This window comes from Tachysurus fulvidraco, chromosome 17 (genome assembly GCF_022655615.1).
Source record: "Tachysurus fulvidraco isolate hzauxx_2018 chromosome 17, HZAU_PFXX_2.0, whole genome shotgun sequence".
Classification (NCBI taxonomy): domain Eukaryota; kingdom Metazoa; phylum Chordata; class Actinopteri; order Siluriformes; family Bagridae; genus Tachysurus; species Tachysurus fulvidraco.
In genome coordinates this window covers 3,240,766-3,255,067 of record NC_062534.1, presented here as the reverse complement: position 1 = coordinate 3,255,067, position 14,302 = coordinate 3,240,766, and positions in this window count along the sequence as shown.

Genomic DNA, 14,302 nt, shown 5'->3' with positions numbered 1-14,302 from the left:
AGTCTAGAACAACAAACACTCTGATTAGTTAATGAATGTAATTCAGATATTATTATATATAAACAACAATAATTGTAATAATTTGCTCATATTACTTACACATGGTGCTGAAGATGAAAAGTAAATTCCAGAAACTGCTCATTGTTCATTTCTTATCAATTCTACAGTGTTTGTATCTCATTTATTAACAGAATGTGAATGTACTTGAAGCGCGGTTTGATTTTATATTCATACTACAGGCGGTCTGTACTGAGCACGCTCAGAATATGACATGTGATTGGTTGTATTTAAAAGAAAAGGGCATGTAACGCAATCGTGGTATTCTGACATGCCTACATCTACACCACATTGTTCCATGTTTGTGTTGTGTTGTTGTACAGAGATATGTGTTATAGTGTAGATGTTATGATCAAATGGAAAATGTGGTTTATTCGTACACTCACATGTGTCTACACTAACGTCTCACTGTTGTATGTTTTAACTGCTCACTTTGCTCACAAACAATTTTGTTTGCAGTGATTGTAGTGTAACAAAATGCCAAATAAGTCACTTTGGATTAGAGTCCATACAGATTTGTCCCTAGATATTCCTGTAGTCATGTGGGATTGTCAGTGTTGTGTTCAGCTGAACTGTGATTGTATTGAAGTGTATTATAGAACTGAACATCTTCAGATATACAGTATTTGTCTACAATGTTCAAATAATGGCAAGGAAAGTCAAGGTCTGCCCTGAGATCTGAAGTCAAGTCAAGAAGCTTTTACTGTCATTTCAACCATATATAGCTGACGCAGTACACAAGGGATGTGGTAGCTAAGGGCTTAAGGTGTTCGAGTGGTTAAGTGTGTGTGAGGGGTGTGTGGTGAAGAATGTGTGTGAGAGGTGTGTGTGGTGAAGAGTGTGTGTGAAGGGTATGTGTGGGGTGAATAGTGTGTGTGAGATATGTGTGGGGTGAAAAGTGTGTGTGAGGGGGATGTGGGGTGAAGAGTTTTTGTGAGAGATGTGTGGAGTGTAGAATGTGTGTGAGGAGTGTGTGGGGTGAAGAGTGTGTGTGGGTGTGTGGGATGAAAAGTGTGTGTGAGGGGTGTGTTGATGGAGATTGAGGGAGGACACTGTAGACTTCTTTGACACAATTTAATTTTATAATATATAATATGGATTTATGTTAATAAATTACTATAAACACTTAAACTTTTCCTCAGGAATTTAAAGCGACAATTATTTCTGCACCTACGGTACAGAGCTTGATTGGTGAGACTTTACTGCCACCTAGCGGATGACAGCGGTATTTATTAAATTATAATTCGTTTATTTCAGCTTTACATTTTTAAAAAAAATAATAATAATAAAGGATGTTCACAGTAAAACGATCGTTTTAATTTAAATGCCTAAAGCTAGAGGAGTCTGTGTCTGTATTTTATTATTTATTTATTTATTTGATAACATGTCTCTAGGTTTTATATATACGTATATATCTCAGTATTTAGGATAGCAACATTAGCATTAGCTCAATATTTAGCATAGCAACATTAATCACAGAATAACAAATACAGTGTGACCTTTGGTGAATGAGTGAGTCAGATGAATCAGCAGCTGAAATAGGCCATTATTTAAAGACAAATATAAATAAAGGCAGTTAAATAAATTTTCAATCATATGCATGAAGATTAAACCAGGATCAGGCCTCATGTCTCATTGACTACTGAAATAAATCTTGTGTGTTTATGTTGAAAAAAATGTGAATTTTATAAAGACTAGAGAGATAGTCTATTTAAATTCTATTTTATTTAGATTTTATGCTAATAGTTTCTTGTTGAAGTCAGTAAGTTGACTCTTTAGACATGTGAAAGTTAGCATTAGAGACTGGAGATGCTGAATGCACTTCACAAAAGCTGTTGCTGGACAAAGCTGTTGCTGGGTGTCAGTTGTGGTCAGAATTTCTCTGATGAACCTTTGCTATCATTAGTCTTCCTGTATAAGCTCAGCAAAGTGGTAACACGTACTTGGGCAAAATAGTTTAGCTGCAACAAACAGGATGTACAAATACCTTTAAGTGCATGTGTTATATGAGGTGATGGTGCAGTCTATCATGGTGATGTTTACTGGAGTATTTTTAGTTATAATATTTTATTAGATAATCTCACTTGGAATTATATGTTTTTAAAAATCAGGCGGTCAAAATTATTTACACGATCACTCATAGTGACAAATCAACAAAAAAGACCAATAACTATGTTCAATAACTGAATAAAGGATGTGTGTTGCAGTGTGAAAATCTCTATTTACTGAATTTGTGTGTCTCTGTCGCTGACTTACAGTATATTTAAGACCAACTCACAACTTTTTTAAACACACACCAGTAATGCATCATTTATTATTATTATTATTATTATTATTATTATTATTATTATTATTATTATTATTATTATTATTATTATTATTATTATTTGAACGAATGTACAAAGAAAAACATACACACATTTTACTGAAATTGCTCTTAACATTTATTGTAAAAAAAAAATTTGATACAAAATCTGTAAGAAATAAAAACACAAAAATTATACAGCAACATAAAAAAATCATACTTTTTTTTCCTCTTGTATTTACTGCTGGTGAAATGTAAGAAGAGGACATTTGAAAGAAATCATTGTGAAAATTTCAAGACTTCACATTAATGTAGATTTCTAACTCGTAATGATAATTAAGGATTATATTTTACTCTAGTCGAGATATTTTTCTTTGCTAAAAGGTTATCTTTGTGTAATAGTACCATGTGCTTGACCATGAGACATTTATGTTATCTTACAGATTTCTTCACATTAGAGTACACACACTCATCTGATGAGACGGGTTTTTTCTTTTCAGCTTTGGTTTTCCTCTTGGAGAATTGCAAAGCCACATAATTCAGTGATTCAGCTTCAGATTCCTAAATAATAATAATAATAATAATAATAATAATAATAATAATAATAATAATAATAATAATAATAATAATAAAATGAGTAATAACACTATAGGGAAAAAAATGTTTTACCTTCATTGTTCCTGGAGAATCTTCTACAGCAGTGTTAGCTATTAATTAGAAATACACTAATTAGTAGATTACAAAGAATTAAACTTTACTGTATTTCTAAACTGTATTTTTTATTCATGTGATGACAAAAAACTCACATCTAGAGGTTTCAGGATTTCTTCTCCTTAGTATGTAATAAGTGAGAAGGAAAATCAGAAGTGCGCACAAACCCAAAGCCGATCCCAAACCGATCACTGCCCGATGTAAAGATCTGATCATTTCTGATTCTGTTATTTCACCACATTATATTTAGATTAGTACAAAACACTGACATCTCACCTGTGTTGTGTTGTGTGTTGGTGTTAGTGTTGTTTCCATGCAGTGTTGGTTCACACACCACTGAATGATCACACAGAGCTGCTTTAGATGTTTCTGATGCAATAGTAACATGATCACCTATAAACATTGATCAGGATTCACTTAGTAAAAGTCTGTAACTCAGTGTTGTTGAAGAAAACACAGTTAACATTTCACTACTTCACTATTATTTATCTTCCAGGTTGAACATGTTAACAGTCACCAGGAAAATATCACTACATTAAACCAGGAGCTAAAACATTCAGAATCAACTCAGAATCCTACCTTTAATTTGTAAATAAGTTCCATCTCCAAACACAATGTTGTGTCTGGTCACTGCACAGTAGTACATGGCTTCATCAGACTGAGTGACACTTAAAATTGTGATATTGCAGCAGTTTAAAGATTTTTCTATTCGAAAACGAGACTTTTGGAATCCAGTGTGAAAAGTTTCTCCACCAATTTTATACACTGTGACTACAATCTGAGGTTTTTCTCTCTTTGGTTGCTTAAACCATGTAATTATTCTATCTACATTTTCAGAAACACAACACTGTAGAGTCGCAGAGTCTCCGATATTCACACTGAGCTCTTTATCAGGCTGAAAAACTGGTTGCTTTGTGACAGATTGTGCAGTAACCCAGTGTCTACCAGGATGGAGTGTATCTAGAACAACAAACACTCTAATTAGTTAAAGAATGTAATTTTTATATATATATATATATATATATATATATATATATATATATATATATATATATATATATATATATATATAAACAATAATTGTAATAATTTGCTCATATTACTTACACATGGTGCTGAAGATGAAGAGTAAAATCCAGAAACTGTTCATTGTTCATTTCTTATCAATTCTACAGTGTTTGTGTCTCATTTATTAACAGAATGTGAATGCACTTGAAGCACGGTTTGATTTTATATTAATACAGGTGGTCTGTACTGAGCATGCTCAGAATATGATATGTAGTTGGTTGTATTTAAAAGAAAAGGGAAGTAACACAATCATGTGGTATTCTGATCTGCCACCTTCGTTATAGATATGATCAAATGGAAAATGTGGTTTACTCGTACACTCACATGTGTCTACACTAACATCTCACTGTTGTGAGTTTTAACTGCTCACTTTGCTCACAAACAATTCAATTAGTTTGTAGTGTAAAGAAATGCCAAATAAGTCACTTTGGATTAGAGTCCAAACAGATTTGTTCCTAGATATTCCTGTAGTCATGTGGGATTGTCAGTGTTGTGTTCAGCAGAACTGTGATTGTATTGAAGTGTATGATAGAACTGAACATCTTCAGATATACAGTATTTGTCTATAATGATCAAATAATAGCAAGGAAAGTCAAAGTCTGCCCTGAGATCTGAAGTCAGGTCAAGAAGCTTTTACTGTCATTTCAACCATATATATGACGCAGTATACAAGGGATGTGGTAGCTCAGTGCTCAAGGTGTTCGAGTGGTTAAGTGTGTGTGGTGAAGAGTGTGTGTGAGGGGTGTGTCGGGGTGAAGAGTGTGTGTGAGGGGTATGTGTGGGGTGATGAGTGTGTGAGTAGTGAAGAGTATGTGAGGGGTGTGTGGGGTGAAGAGAGTGTGTGAGGGGTGTGTGGGGTGAAGAGAGTGTGTGAGGGGTGTGTGTGGGGTAAATAGTGTGTGTGAGTGATGTGTCGGGTGAAGTGTGTGTGTGAGGGGTATGTGGGGTGATGAGTGTGTGTAAGGAGTGTGTGGGGTGAAGAGTGTGTGTGAGGTGTGTGTTCCATGAAAAGTTTGTGTGAGGGGTGAAGAGTGTGTGTGAGGGGTGTGTGAGGTGAAGAAGGTGTGTGGGGATGAAGAGTGTGTTTAAATTGTATGTGTGGGGTGAAGAGTGCGTGTGTGGGGTGAAGAGTGTATGTAAATGGTATGTGTGGGGTGATGAGTGTGTGTGGGGTGAAGAGTGTGTGTGAGGGGTATGTGTGGAGAGATGAGTGTGTGTAAGGGGGACTGTGGTGTGTGGAGGGTGTGTGAGGGGTGTGTGGGTGATGAAGGTGTGAGAGGGGTGTGTTGGGGTGAAAAGTCTGTGTGTGGGGTGATGAGTGTGTGTGAGGGATGAAAAGTGTGTGAGAGGGGTGTATGGGGTGAAGTGTGTGTGTTAGAGATGTGTGGGGTGAAGAGTGTGTGTGAGGGGTGTGTGGTGTGTAGAATGTGTGAGGGGTCTGTGGGGTAATGATTGTGTGTGAGGGGTGTGTTGGGTGAAGACTGTATGAGGGGTGTGTGGGATGTAGAGTGTGTGTAAGGGTGTGTGTGGGGTGAAGAGCGTGTGTGAGAGGTGTGTGGGTTGAAGAGTGTGTGTAAGGGGTATGTGTGGGGTGAAGAGTGTGTGTAGGATTAAGAGTGTGTGTGAGGGGTGAAGGGTGTGTGTGAGGGGTGTGTGGGTGAAGAGTGCGTGTGAGGATGTGTGGGGTGAAGAGAGTGTGTGAGGGTGTGTGGGGTGAAAAGTGTGTGTGAGGGATGTGTGAGGTAAAGAGATTGTATGAGGGGTGAAGAGTGTGCAAAAGTGTGTGTGAGGGGTGTGTGGGTTCATTCAAAATGCTGCCAGCGAAGTGGATGCAGCGTGTGGTGTAAATATCCATGATAAAGGGAAGAGAGACTCTGATGATCTTCTCAGCTGTCCTCACAATCCGCTGTAGGGTTTAGTGATCAGAGACGGTGCAGTTCCCAAACCAGACAGTTCCTCAGGATGCTCTACATGCTTCATAGGACGTAGAGACACTGCTGGGATTTATTACTGATGGAGTTTGTGTTGAGTGACCAGGTGAAGTTCTCTGCCAGATGAACACCAAGGAATTTGGCTCTTGATGATCTCCAAAGAGGATTGGTCAATGTTCAGTGGATAAACGTCTCCTGAAGTCAACAACCGTCTCTTTAGTTTTGCCAGCGTTCATAGACAGGTTGTTGGCCCTAAACCAGGTAGTTAGCTTTTTCACCTCCTCTCTGTATGCTGACTCATGGTTCTTGATGATGAGACCTACCACGATCGTGTCACCGGTGAACTTGATGATGTGGGTCGTGAGTCAGCAAAGTTGAACAGCAGTGGAATGAGCATGCAGCCCTGTGGAATCCCAGTGTTCAGTGTGGTGGTGCTGGAGATGCTGTTCCTGATCCTGATTAACTGATGTCTCCCAGTCAGGAAGTCCAGGACCCATGTCGTGGGGGAGGTGTTCAGGCCCAGCAGGCTCAGCTTCCCAGTCAGACGTTGAGGGATGTTTGTGTTGAATTCTGAACTGAAGTCAATGTACAGCATTCGTACATATGTGTCGTTATTGTCCAGGTGGATGAGGGTCAGATGATGAGTCGTGTCACTGGCATCGTCCGTGGAGCAGTTTGCAAACTACAGGCGCCCGGTGAAGGTAAGAGCTGTGTCTTTATTTCCTCATGACAAGCTTTTCGATGCACTTCATCATGGGTCAAGTCAAGTCAAGTCAAGAAGCTTTTATTGTCATTTCAACCGTATAAAGCTGTTGCAGTACACAGAGAAATGAGACAACGTTTCTCCAGGATCAAGGTGCTACATAAAACAAAGACAGGGCTAGGACTTAGTAGTTAGTAGTAGTCTTAGCCACATAAAGTGCAACTGTGCAACCTGGTGCAAACAGTGCAGAACAAGACAGACAAGACAGTGAAGGACAAAAGACAGTGTAAACCAAAAATACAAAAAAATACAAAAAGTACAAAAAATACAATACACAGAAGACAATAAATAGTAACAGAAACAGCGCCGACCGACCAGTGTAAATACTGTATGTGAATACTGAATGTTCAAATATGTTCAATATTTTGTGCAGTAACATTAGAATGAACACAGTTTCTTAGCAGCAGGATAATATATAGAATTGTGCAAAAAACAGCAAATGACTGAAATACTGTATAGTATGTGCAAATTGGCTGAGATATTGTACAATATGTGCAAAAACGGCTGAAATGTTGGACAGTTTGTGCAAAACAGCAGAAAAGTGTGCAAAACAGCATGTACATAGTTTGATGGATTGTACGCAGCATGTAAAAAGTTTGATGTGTCAGTGTGTGTGTTTTGTGTGGGTCTGGGCAGTCCATACAGATGATGCGTGTGTTGATGTTGTGCTCAGTACAGTTCAGTTCAGTCATTGAGAAGTCTGATGGCTTGTGGGAAGAAACTATAACACAGTCTGGTCGTGAGGGCCCGAATGCTTCGGGACCTTTTTCCAGACGGCAGGAGGGTGAAGAGTGTGTGTGAGGGGTGTGTGGGGTCATCCACAATGCTGTTGGCTTTGCGGATGCAGCGTGTGGTGTAGGTGTCCATGATAGAGGGAAGAGAGACCCCAATGATCTTCTCCGCTGTCCTCACTATCCGAGCAGGGTTTTGCGATCCGAGATCGTACAGTTCCCAAACCAGACAGTGATGCAGCTGCTCAGGATGCTCTCAATGGTCCCTCTGTAGAACATGGTCAGAATGGGGGGAGGGAGATGTGCCTTTCTCAGCCTTCGTAGGGACGTAGAGATGCTGCTGGGTTTTCTTGGTGATGGCACTGGTGTTGAGTGACCAAGTTTGGTTCTCCGCTAGATGAACACCAAGAAATTTGGTGCTCTTGACGATCTCTATAGATGATCCGTCGATGTTCAGCGGACAGTTGCTCTGTGCTATCCTGAAGTCCACAACTATCTATTTAGTTTTATCCACATTCAGAGACAGGTTGTTGGCTCTACACCAGGCAGATAGTTGTTGCACCTCCTCCTTGTATGTTGATGAGACCCACCACGGTCGTGTCATCAGTGAACTTGATAATATGATTCGATCTGTGCATTTCTGCACAGTCGTGAGTCAGCAAAGTGAACAGCAGTGGACTGAGCACGCAGCCCTGAGGGGCTCCAGTGTTCAGTGTGGTGGTGCTGGAGATGCTCTTTCCGATCCAGACTGACTGAGGTCTCCCAGTCAGGAAGTCGAGGGTCCAGTTGCAGAGGGAGGTGTTTAGTCCCAGTAGGCTCAGCTTCCCAATCAGGTGCTGAGGGATGATTGTATTGAATGCTGAACTAAAGTCTATGAACAGCATTCGTACATGTCTTTATTTTCCAGGTGGGTGAGGGCTAAGTGGAGGGCTGTGGCAATGGCATCGTTTGTGAAGCGGTTTGGAGGATACGCGAACTGTAGGGGGTCCAGTGAGGGTGGTAGCTGGGTCTTGATGAGCCTCATGACGAGCTTCTCGAAGCACTTCATAACTATGGGTGTGAATGCAACGGGATGATAGACATTGAGGCAGGACACTGTAGACTTCTTTGGGAAGGAACAAGGTGGTAGTTTTGAGGCACATAGGAACAACGGCGCTGCTCAGGGAAATGTTGAAGATGTCAGTAAAGACATCTGCTAGCTGTTCTGCACATTCCCTGAGCACCCTGCCAGGAATGTTATCTGGTCCAGCAGCCTTCCGTGGGTTAACTCTGCAGAGAGTTCTCCTCACGTCGGCCATGGATAGACAGAGTATCTGGTCGTCGTGGGGAGGGATGGTCTTCCTTGGCACTACATTGTTCTGCACCTCAAACCGAGTGTAGAAGTCGTTCAGCACATCTGGGAGAGAGGCATCACTATCACAAGCATGTGAAGCTGTCTTGTATTTCGTCATCGCCTGTATGCCCTGCCACATGCGCCGGGTGTCCCCGCTGTCTTGGAAGTGGCTGTGAATTGTCTGGACGTGTGTTGCCTCTTTGATGGCTCTGGACAGTTTGGCCCTTGTTGTTCTTAGGGTCGCCCTGTCCCCTTTTCTGAAGGCTAGGCCTCTAATCCTCAGCAGTGCATGCACGTTAGCAATCTTCCACGGCTTCTGGTTGGAGCGTGTGGTGATGGTCTTAGAGACGGTCACATCATCAATGCACTTGCCGATGTAACTGGTCACTGTTGACGTGTATGCCTCCAAGTTGACAGAGTCGCCGTTGGTTGCAATCTCCCTGAAGATGTTCCAGTCAGTGCACTCAAAGCAGTCCTGAAGAGCAGAGGTGGCTCCTGCTGGCCAGGGTTTCACCTGCTTTAGAACCGGTTTTGAGTGGCTGATGAGTGGTCTGTATGCTGGAATTAGCATACAGAGATGTGATCTGAGTAGCTGAGGTGGGGGCGGGGCTCCGCACGGTATGTGGCGGCAATGTTTGTATAAACAAGATCCAGCATATTTTCCCTAAACCAGGAGATTTGAGCGATTGAAATCTCTGTCTATGGTAAACAAACCTTCCGGTGGACAGAGATTGAGGCAGGACACTGTAGACTTCTTTGGCACAATTTAATTTTATAATATATAATATAGATTTATGGCAATAAATTACTATAAATACTGCAACATTTCCTCAGGAATTTAATGCTACATGCAATTATTTCTACACCTTACAGAGCTTGATTGGTGAGATTTTACTGCCTCCTAGCGGGCGATAGCGGTATTTATTTAAATTATAATTATTTTTTTTAGATTTAGATTTGAAAAAATAATAAAATAACGGAGGATGTTCATAGTAAAGTGATCATTTTAATTTAAATGGCTAAAGCTAGAGGAGTCTGTGTCTGTATTTTATTAATCTCTTTGATAACATGTCTCTAGGTTATATGTCTCCAGGGCTCTATAGGCAAGGGTGACATATGTTGCTGTGTTAATTGTGACAATATGTTATATGACTTACTCTGTGCTCAAAGTGATGCTTGCAGCTCCAGTGATTTTCTCTGTAGGTGAACAAGGATGATGGTGAACAATTCCAGAATATGCTTTTTTTTCAATGGTTGTTGCATCAAATCTTACCCCGATACAATAGTACTATTTTCTGATGTTACGACCGGGTCTAGGTCAGACCATAACATACAGGTAAAAATGAAAATCAGCACAAAAATAGAAAAGAGAAAAGAAAATAACAGAACGTGGCCTGACAGTTTCCTTCTTGTATTTATTAATTTTATTTAGGTGGTGACAGCTTCAGAAGTCGGAAAGGCCAAAATAATAAATAAAACTCCCTCTAACTCAACAAGTACAACTCCGTTAACCTGATCCAAAGAAAAAGAAAGAAAGTACATGTCCTTCCCTCGCTCCCTATCTAGCCAAAAACAATAATTACAAATAATAACAAACCACTGAATAGTGTGTATTTACAAGGTCCACATATAACAATATTTACAAAATCTACATGGAAAACACATACAACAGGACGCACATACAACGAGGCAGAAAATATAAAATGACTAAGTCAACCCACAAGTTCGACAATACACCGTGCTTTGCACAACGGGGTAATACGGCACGCAAGCCACAGCATACAACCATTCAAAACCGGCTTGTTTATCTCTTCCCCCTTTTCACTTTCGCCGACGTGGTTTATATGTCCACCTGAAATTCGCAGCCAGCCAATAGCACGATGAAGAGGCGGGGCATAGCGTGTCATGTGATGATCGTCCAATGGCGTGCAGGCGAATACGTGGCGTAATTGGAGGGGCTGAAACAAGAACCAGACACCGAAAGACACCCAGCCACCAGTGACAGTCACAAAAATAATAAACAAACTCAAAATACATACTAAGGCGTAACACTGATCAGTGTCATGCTCGACTAAGAACTTCCTGCCCGGTTTCATAGAGACAGCGGTGCGGACAGATACATTTTGATGTATGTTTTTCTGTGTGACAAATACAGTGTGTGGTCGGAGAGTGTAACCCAAATTAGTGACTTTCACACTCAATGTGTGACACTTGAGGGCCCTGTTAATCACAGAATAACAAATACAGTGTGACCTTTGGTGAATGAGTGAGTCAGATACTGAATCAACGAATCAGCAGCTGAAATAGGTCATTATTTAAAGACAAATATAAATAAAGGCAGTTAAATAAATTCTCAATCATATGCATGAAGATTAAACCAGGTTCAGGCCTCATGTCTCATTAACTACTGAAATAAATCTTGTGTGTTTATGTTGAATAAAATGTGAATTTTATAAAGACTAGAGCAGGAAAATTAACCAAATTAGTGATGAAGATCAGGGCACTGAGCAGACAGTAAAGATTTTAAAGGAGATCTTATGCTAATAGTTTCTTGTTGAAATCAATAAGTCGACTCTTAAGACATAAGTGAAAGTTAGCATTACAGACTGGAGATGCTGAATGCACTTCACAAAAGCTGTAGCTGGACAAAGCTGTTGCTGGGTGTCAGTTGTGGTCAGAATTTGTCTGATGAACCTTTGCTCTTGTTGGTCTTCCTGTATAAGCGCAGCAAAGTGGTAACACGTACTTGTGCAAAATAGTTTAGCTGCAACAAACAGGATGTACAAATACCTTTAAGGTTATATGAGGTGATGGTGCAGTCTATCACGGTAATGTCTACTGAAGTATTTTTAGTAAATCTCTATTCACTGAATGTGTTCGTCCGTCTCTGTCGCTGACTTACAGTATATTTAGGACCAATTCACGACTATATTATACACACACCAGTAATGGATCATTTATTCTTATTATTATTATTCTTATTTGAACTAATGTACAAAAAAACGTACACATTTTTCCTGAAATTACTCTTTAGATCTTTTGTAAATATATATATATATATATATATATATATATATATATATATATATATATATATATATATATATATATATATATATATATATGAGATACAAAATCTGTATTAAGTAAAACACAAAAATTATACAGCAACATATAAAAAAATCATACATTTTATTTTTCTTCTTGTATTTACTGCTGGTGAAATTTAAGATCAGGACATTTGAAAGAAATCATTGTGAAAATTTCAACACTTGACATTAATGTAGATTTCTAATGATAATTAAGGATTATATTTTACTCTAGTCGAGATATTTTTCTTTGCTAAAAGGTTATCTTTGTGTAATAGTACCATGTGTTTGACCATGAGACGTTTATGTTATCTTACAGAGTATTTCACATGAGTGTACACACACTCATCTGATGAGACGGGTTTTCTCTTTTCAGCCTTGGTTTTACTCTTGGAGAATTGCAAAGCCACATAATTCAGTGATTCAGCTTCAGATTCCTGAATAATAATAATAATAATAATAATAATAATAATAATAATAATAATAATAATAATAATAATAATAATAATAATAATAATAATAATAATAATAATAAAATGAGTAATAACACCATAAGGCAAAAACATTTTTTACCTGCATCGTTCCTGGAGAATCTTCTATAGCTGTATTAGCTATTAATATAGAAATACACTAATTAGAAGTTTGAAAAGAACTAAAATTAACTATATTTCTAAACTGTATTTTTACTTTATGTGATGACAAAAGTAAAACTCACATCTAGAGGTTTTAGGTTTTCTTCTCCTCAGTATGAAATAAGTGAGACAGAAAATCAGAAGTGCGCACAAACCCAAAGCCGATCCCAAACCGATCACTGTCCGATGTAGAGATCTGATCATTTCTGATTCTGTTATTTCACCACATTATATTTAGATTAGTACAAAACACTGACATCTCACCTGTGTTGTGTTGTGTGTTGGTGTTAGTGTTGTTTCCATGCAGTGTTGGTTCACACACCACTGAATGATCACACAGAGCTGCTTTAGATGTTTCTGATGCAATAGTAACATGATCACCTATAAACATTGATCAGAATTCACTTAGTAAAAGTCTGTAACTCAGTGTTGTTGAAGAAAACACAGTTAACATTTCACTACTTCACTATTATTTATCTTCCAGGTTGAACATGTTAACATTCATCAGGAAAATATCACTACATTAAACCAGGAGCTTAAACATTCAGAATCAACTCAGAATCCTACCTTTAATTTGTAAATAAGTTCCATCTCCAAACACAAGGTAAGGTGTCCACACTGCACAGTAGTACATGGCTTCATCAGATTGAGTAACACTTAAAATTGTGATTTTGCAGCAGTTTGAAGATCTTTCTATTCGAAAACGAGACTCTTGGAATCCAGTGTGAAAAGTTTCTCCACCACTTTTATACACTGTGACTACCATCTGAGGTTTTTCTCTCTTTGGTTGCTTAAACCATGTAATTATTCCAACTACATTTTCAGAAATACAACACTGTAGAGTCGCCGAGTCTCCAATATTCACACTGAGCTCTTTAATAGGGTGATAAACTGGTGGCTTTGTTAGAGATTGTGCAGTAACCCAGTGTCTACCAGGATGGAGTGTGTCTAGAACAACAAACACTCTGATTAGTTAATGAATGTAATTCATATATTATTATATATATAAACAACAATAATTGTAATAATTTGCTCATATTACTTACACATGGTGCTGAAGACGAAAAGTAAAATCCAGAAACTGCTCATTGTTCATTTCTTATCAATTCTACAGTGTTTGTGTCTCATTTATTAACAGACTGTGAATGCACTTGAAGCACGGTTTGATTTTATATTCATACAGGCGGTCTGTACTGAGCACGCTCAGAATATGACATGTGATTGGTTGAATTTAAAAGAAAAGGGCATGTAACCCAATCATGTGGTATTCTGATCTGCCTACATCTACACCACATTTTTCCATGTTTGTGTTGTGTTGTTGTTCAGAGATATGTGTTATAGATGTTATGACAGAATGGAAAATGTGGTTTACTCGTACACTCACATGTTGTGTGTTTTAACTGCTCACTAAACAATTCAATGTCTTTGTAGTGTAAAGAAATGCCAAATAAGTCACTTTGGATTAGAGTCCACACAGATTTGTCCATAGATATTCCTGTAGTCATGTGGGATTGTCAGTGTTGTGTTCAGCAGAACTGTGATTGTATTGAAGTGTATGATAGAACTGAACATCTTCAGATATACAGTATTGGTATACAATGATCAAATAATAGCAAGGAAAGTAAAGGTCTGCCCTGAGATCTGAAGTCAAGTCAAGAAGCTTTTACTGTCATTTCAACCAT